Source organism: Balaenoptera acutorostrata, chromosome 3 (assembly GCF_949987535.1).
Source record: "Balaenoptera acutorostrata chromosome 3, mBalAcu1.1, whole genome shotgun sequence".
Classification (NCBI taxonomy): domain Eukaryota; kingdom Metazoa; phylum Chordata; class Mammalia; order Artiodactyla; family Balaenopteridae; genus Balaenoptera; species Balaenoptera acutorostrata.
In genome coordinates this window covers 87,824,576-87,831,423 of record NC_080066.1, presented here as the reverse complement: position 1 = coordinate 87,831,423, position 6,848 = coordinate 87,824,576, and the positions used below count along the sequence as shown (strand labels likewise).

At 40.4% G+C, this 6,848-nt stretch overlaps 1 protein-coding gene across 3 annotated transcripts in view; it reads left to right on the top strand.

Annotated features, from left to right (window-relative positions):
* The first annotated feature begins 12 nt into the window (after positions 1–12).
* Positions 13–6,848, top strand: part of GALK2 (galactokinase 2) — a 137,398-nt gene continuing 130,562 nt past the window's right edge. Inside the window, exon 1 of one of the 3 annotated variants that reach the window (XM_007170426.2) lies at positions 13–315. The gene's annotated coding sequence lies outside the window, so the exon portion shown is untranslated. Of the gene's footprint in view, positions 316–542; positions 562–6,848 lie in introns of those variants that run through there. The other 2 variants (XM_057543903.1, XM_057543902.1) reach the window with 2 other exon arrangements.

The following is a 6,848-nucleotide window of genomic DNA, read 5'->3' as shown; positions in this document are numbered from 1 at the left end:
AACAAATGAGCTCGGTGTCCAGAGGATTCGCTCCGACGCCAAAAGCGATTGCACCGTCCCCTCTTCCTGTGAGACGGTTGGTGCCTTAGCAACTAAACCTAGCAACTAGGGAATCCTCGAGTGTTGCGGATCTCGGCTGAGGGGCCTTGGAAACCTTGCGCTCACAACGCGCAGTTTCCAGCCTCCTGGGCAAGGGAACAGTATCCTCCCTTGCCTGGGATTCTGGAACCATTTCATTCTGGTGAAAGTAAGAGGCAGCTTGGGACCAGCAGCCTTTGGCGGAGAAAAGTCTGACATGCCCATCCTATGTGACAGGTAGTTATTTTTGCCATGATTATCGATGTGCATTTAGCCCACACATTTTGGTGGGTGGTCATGTGATGTTTGGAAACCTTTCAGCAGCACGATTTACACGTAATGTTTGTTATATTTGTAGTCGGCAAAACGACTCTGTGGATATCCCAAATTAGTAAAGTATCAATCAATGGAGGCATCTGAAGTCTTATTCAGTTGTTCAGCGAATTATAAACTAACCTTTACTGCCCGTGGGACCGAATTAAGGTAACAGCTAACGACTGTTTTTTTAAAAAATGCATTATTGTTGCACAACATCATTAGTAGAATTCGAAATAAAAAAATGAAATGAAGGGGAAAAAACTGCTTTTCAAACAGCATTTTCCATATAAACTTCCAGTTTTGTCCACTTGAATTCACAAATTTTATATAGCTATAGCACAGATATAATTTCGGATTCTTTCTGCCCCTAGTTGTGTAACAGCATAGGACAATGTATGCAATATATTGTTGACAATGATTATTTTAATGGCGGCATAATAAGCCCTTGGTTGAATGTACCAATGCACCGTAATTTACTTAAGCATGCTATTATTGTTACACATTTTGAATATTGCAACAGTACCACCATTTTAAACAATTCTGGAGCAAGTATCATTGTCACTTTATTTTTTCTTAGGAAAAAGTCCAGGAAGAGGAATTGCAGACTGGATTGTTTTGTGTTTTTTTTCCATTTTGGCAGTTACTCAGTAACTGCTTTTTTTTGTTTGCTTGTTCCTGCGGCATGCGGAATCTTGGTTCCCCGACCAGGGATCAACCCATGCTCCCTGAATTGGGAGCGTCAGGGAAGTCCCTGGATTTTTTAGTAATCATTTGTTTTTGTTTTTGTGTTTTTTAAAATAATTAAAAAAATTTTTATTGGCGTATAGTTGATTTACAATGTTATGTTTCAGGTGTACAGGAAAGTGAATCAGTTATACATATATCCACTCTTTTTTTTTTTAGATTCTTTTCCCATATAGGCCATTACAGAGTATTGAGTAGAGTTCCCTGTGCTATACAACAGGTTATTAGTTATCTATTTTATATATAGTAGTGTGTATACATCAGTCCCAATCTCCCAATTTTTCTCTCCCCCTTATCCCCCGGTAACCATAAGTTTGTTTTCTACATCCGTGACTCTACTTCTGTTTTGTAAATAAGTTCATTTGTACCGTTTTTTTTAGAGTCCACATATAAGCGATATCATATGATATTTGTCTTTCTGTGTCTGCTTTCTTCACTCAGTATGACAGTCTCTAGGTCCATCCATGTTGCTGCAAATGGCATTATTTTGTTCTTTTTTTATGGCTGGGTGATATTCCATTGTAATATGTACCACATCTTCTTTATCCATTCCTCTGTTGATGAACATTTAGGTTGCTTTAGTATATGTGGCACCCTTTTGCCCATTTTTAAATTGGGTTGTCTTACTACCATTGAGTTGTAAGTGTTCTTTATACTTTTTGTTGTATTTAAATAATATTTGCCATACCCAAGGGCACTAAGATTTTTCTCTTTTGTTTTCTTCTAGAAGTTTTATGTAGTTTTAATTCTTACATTCAGATTTATGATATAGTTCAAGTTTAATTTTTGTATATACTGTGAGGTAAATGTAGAGGTTTATATTTTTCTGCATATGGATAACAAATTGTTCCAGCATTATTTGTCAAAAAAAATGATCCTTTCTCTATTGAATTGTCTTGGCAGTTTTGTGAAAGATAATTTAATTCCCAACAGAATTTGACCTTTAAAAGTATATTTTTGATAATTTTATGTTATCCTGTATTATGATTATTTTGTATTTATTCTTTATTAAGCTGAAAGCTCCTTGAGGACACAATTATCTTACTTACCTCTGAAAGTCAGCATGCTCAGTGAAAGCATGGTATATTTAAGCATGCTCTAGCGTTCATGACTCCCCGGTGCTGGATTGAGACATATGGTTACCCCAAACAGGCTCAGGATTTGGCAGCCTTTCAGAGCAATTACCTTAAAACATTTTTTTTTTTTTTTTTACTACATTTACTTAGGCTGAACATCGTATGTTAGAAGGGCAGAAAAGGAGGACTCCTTTTGTGTTAGTCAAGATCTGGACAGGAAACTCATGGCATACTGGAGTGGGGGTGGGGACGTTAACTGAAAAGAGTTTCTGAAGGAACTATTTACAGAGATGGGGTAGGGTTGAGGGAACCCACAAGGATGGTGAAACACACAGGGACTAGCAACAGGCTGGAAATCCCATTTCTTGAAGGCTTGAAGGGGCAAAGGGAAGAAATGGTTTTACCAGAGCCCAGCAAGTGTGGGAGCCCTAGAGGATGCACCCTCCAACAGCAGCTGTGGTTATAGGGAAACATAGCTACTGTCACAACTATGGCAAAGTTGTGGTAGGGTGTGTGAACTCGTGTGTGTGGAGGGAGTGGTAAATATCTCAACTTCTCTGTTTTACCATCCTCTAATATCCTGCCAGTGACTAACCCCAACCAGAAGCCAGAGGGTAAAGGAGTCCAGGTACAGTCCTTGGAGATCAGCTTCCGGGAGGGTAGAGAAGGGTGAAAAATGGATCCAGAAGTCAAATGGGGGGACTTCTCTGGTGGTCCAGTGGCTAAGACTCCATGCTCCCAGTGCAGGGGACCCAGGCTTGATCCCTGGTCAGGGAACTAGCTCCCACATGCCGTAACTAAGAGTTCACATGCCGCAACTAAAGATCTCGCATGCTGCAACTAAGACCCGGCACAGCCAAATAAATAAATAAATATTAAAAAAAAAAAGAAGTCAAATGAGGAGTAAACAGTACAGCACTGTGTCATGCAATCAGCTGTAGCATAAATTACATACTTCACTCAGGGAAGGAACTTTCTCTCCTTCAAAGGCAAATTGCCGACTATGTGCTGTTGTTGGAGCATATCCCTTGATTTTACCAACCAACCTAAGTGGCTTATCAAAATGTTATTTCCACCTACATTTAATACCCACTCTTTCCTGAGAGGAGCTCTGATAAATACAGTTTGCATGATCTCATTACATATCCACCTTATAGATTGATGCCCTTGCCTTGTTAGTTGTCCTTTTAATCTGCTTCAGTCTCTTCAGATTAAATAAAATGATGTATGTAACTACATGGTGTTTACAAAGTACTCAGTACATGTATCATTTTTAACTCAATCAGCTACTCATAGTATTCCTTCAGAATGCTCTACACTACAATTACATCTTCCATCTCTAAAATTGTGTAGTGGGAATTATGGCAATTAAAGGATAAAGCAAATAAAGGATAAGTAGGCAGGCTAGGAGTTTCCATTTTTTACATTGACTTTGGCCTTGGAAAAATGTCTCTTGTAAAATGCACTTACGCAATTTTAGCAAAGTTATTTGCCATTTTTGTATCTCTAATGCCTACTCATTTTTTTTAAAAAATTTTATTTATGGCTGTGTTGGGTCTTTGTTTCTGTGCGAGGGCTTTCTCTAGTTGTGGCAAGTGGGGGCCACTCTTCATCGCGGTGCGCGGGCCTCTCACTATCGCGGCCTCTCTTGTCGCGGAGCACAGGCTCCAGACGCACAGGCTCAGTAATTGTGGCTCATGGGCCCAGCCGCTCCGCGGCATGTGGGATCTTCCCAGACCAGGGCTCGAACTTGTGTCCCCTGCATTAGCAGGCAGATTCTCAACCACTGCGCCACCAGGAAAGCCCCCTACTCATTTTTATTCCCACCCAAAATGGTGACCATACCTCCCTAGTTTTGTGAAATGAACACACTTTTTTTTTTTTTTTGGGCTGCACCATATGAGGGATCTTACTTCCCCAACCAGGGCTGGAACCTGTACCCTCTGCAGTGGAAGCATGGAGTATTTTTTTTTTAATTAATTAATTAATTAATTTTTGGCTGCGTTGAGTCTTCGTTGCTGTGCATGGCTTTCTCTAGTTGTGGCGAGCGGGGGCTACCCTACGTTGCGGTGCGCGGACTTATTGTGGTGGCTTCTCTTGTTGCAGAGCACGGGCTCTAGGCGCTCGGGCTTCAGTAGTTGTGGCATGCGGGCTCAGTAGTTGTGGCTCGCGGCTCTAGAGCACAGGCTCAGTAGTTGTGGCACGCCAGCTTAGTTGCTCTGCGGCATGTGGGATCTTCCCGGACCAAGGCTGGGACCCATGTCCCCTGCATTGGCAGGCGGATTCTTTTTTTTTTTTTTTTTTTAACATCTTTATTGGAGTATAATTGCTTTACAATGGTGTGTTAGTTTCTGCTTTATAACAAAGTGAATCAGCTATACATATACATATATCCCCCTATCTCCTCCCTCTTGCGTCTCCCTCCCACCCGCCCTATCCCACCCCTCTAGGTGGTCACAAAGCACCAAGCTGATCTCCCTGTGCTATGTGGCAGGTGGATTCTTAACCACTGCGCCACCAGGGAAGTCCAGGAAGCGAGGAGTCTTAACCACTGGACTGCCAGGGAAGTCCCTGAGCGCCCTTTTCAGCAAGACGTGTGGTGCGGAGGCCAAGTAGGGAGCTGACACAATTATAATGTAATTCCAAAATTGTTTTTGTTTCTTTTCTTTACTGAAATCAGTAAGTTCTTTCAGTATGTTTTGCATTAATCCTCCTGTGATTCCCCTGTGAGCTAAAGCAACACAGTCTTCAATTGACAATTGACATAAGTCATCTACATGCTTAGATGTTATAGGTTGTTTTGACTATCTCAGATTCCAGAGATTTCCTGTTTATCGTTTTTGACTTCTTTTAAACCAGAGCATTCCCCTATTTCCTTCAGCTTTTTCCTATTTCTCAGAATCTGTACCTATCTTTTCTCTACCCCAATCTTTCATCCCTACTCTCATTCCTACCCTCAACTGGGGACTTAGTTTGAGACCTCAGTGTTCTGGATTCCGTATGAGTTATTAATACTATTACTGCTGCATTATGGCTTAGATTTAGTTTTATGGATTGATCGGAGAATCAAAATTAAAAAAAAAAAAACCCTGTTTCTCGTTATAATGCAACATGCTTGGGACCTCCCTGGCGGTCCAGTGGTTAAGACTCCGAGCTTCCACTGCAGGGGGTACAGGTTCGATCCCTGGTTGGGGAGCTAAGATCCCCCATACCACATGGCACGGCCAAAAAATTAAAAAAATTAAAAAAAAAAAGAATGCAACAGGCTTAGATGTTATAGGTTGTTTTGACTAGCTCAGTTTTTTCCTAGAAAAATAAATCCTTGAATTATGCCAGTCGCCTGAGATCCCTTCCAAACATATTCTTAAAAAAGAAAAAATCACTTAAGATAATAATCATAACTTATTGAGTTGGGCAACACTGAAGGGTTATGACGAGATAATATATAGAAAATATTGTCAAGTTTGAACAGCCTTGGTACTATATTTAGTTTCTGGGTCAAGACAGTGAAAAGCAAAAACAACATATAGTTTTTCTTGACCACACTCTGCACTTTTGTTTGTTTTTTGTTTTTTAGTTCCCCAACCAGGGATTGAAAGTGGGCCATGGCAGTGAAAGCACCAGGTCCTAACCACTGGACCACCAGGAAATTCCCATACATATAGTTTTAAATTGAGGCAATTTATCTTCAATTTGGCCCGTCTAATGTATACTTTAAGCTTGAAATGCAAACTTCTAATTTCAAAATCAAGTTAATCTAAATTTTTGCTCATCAGATTTCATTTTCTTGTTGAATGTGTATTATATGCAGTTTGTATCAATTTTTATAGTAAATTCTTTTATTAAATTTTGATTTGTCATAATAACAGGACCTTTTTTTTAATATTTTATTCAAATCACATTTATTTTAAATTTATTTATTTATTTATTTATGGCTGTGTTGGGTCTTCGTTTCTGTGCGAGGGCTTTCTCCAGTTGCAGCAAGCGGGGGCCACTCTTCATCGCGATGCGCGGGCCTCTCACTATCGCGGCCTCTCTTGTTGCGGAGCACAGGCTCCAGACGCGCAGGCTCAGTAATTGTGGCTCACGGGCCTAGTTGCTCCGCGGCATGTGGGATCTTACCAGACCAGGGCTCGAACCCATGTCCCCTGCATTGGCAGGCAGATTCTCAACCACTGCACCACCAGGGAAGCCCAACAGGACCTTTTTGTTTATGTTTATTGTTGTATCCTGAGTGCCTGGAATAGTTAAGTGAATGAATGCTGATAGAACAATGGATGAAACATGGAATGTAAAGTCTAATGGTGGAGACATAATAGATACAAACATCAATAAATAATTAATGTAATTTCAGATAGCCATAGCGACAACAAACCAGATTTAGGGAATAGAGAACGACTGGAGGGAAGGTTGGGATGGTTTTTAAAATCTTCATAACAACTCCATGAAGTAGGTATTTTTATCTCCCCTTTATGGAGGAAAAACTTTAGACTTGCCCAGGGTCACAAAGTTAGTAAGTGGTTGAACCACTTTAATACAAGTTCATTAATGTATTCCTTCATTAAACATTCCTTGAGTGCCTGTTAGACACTGAACCAGAGTGTATAAAACCAGAATAAAACAGTTCCTGCC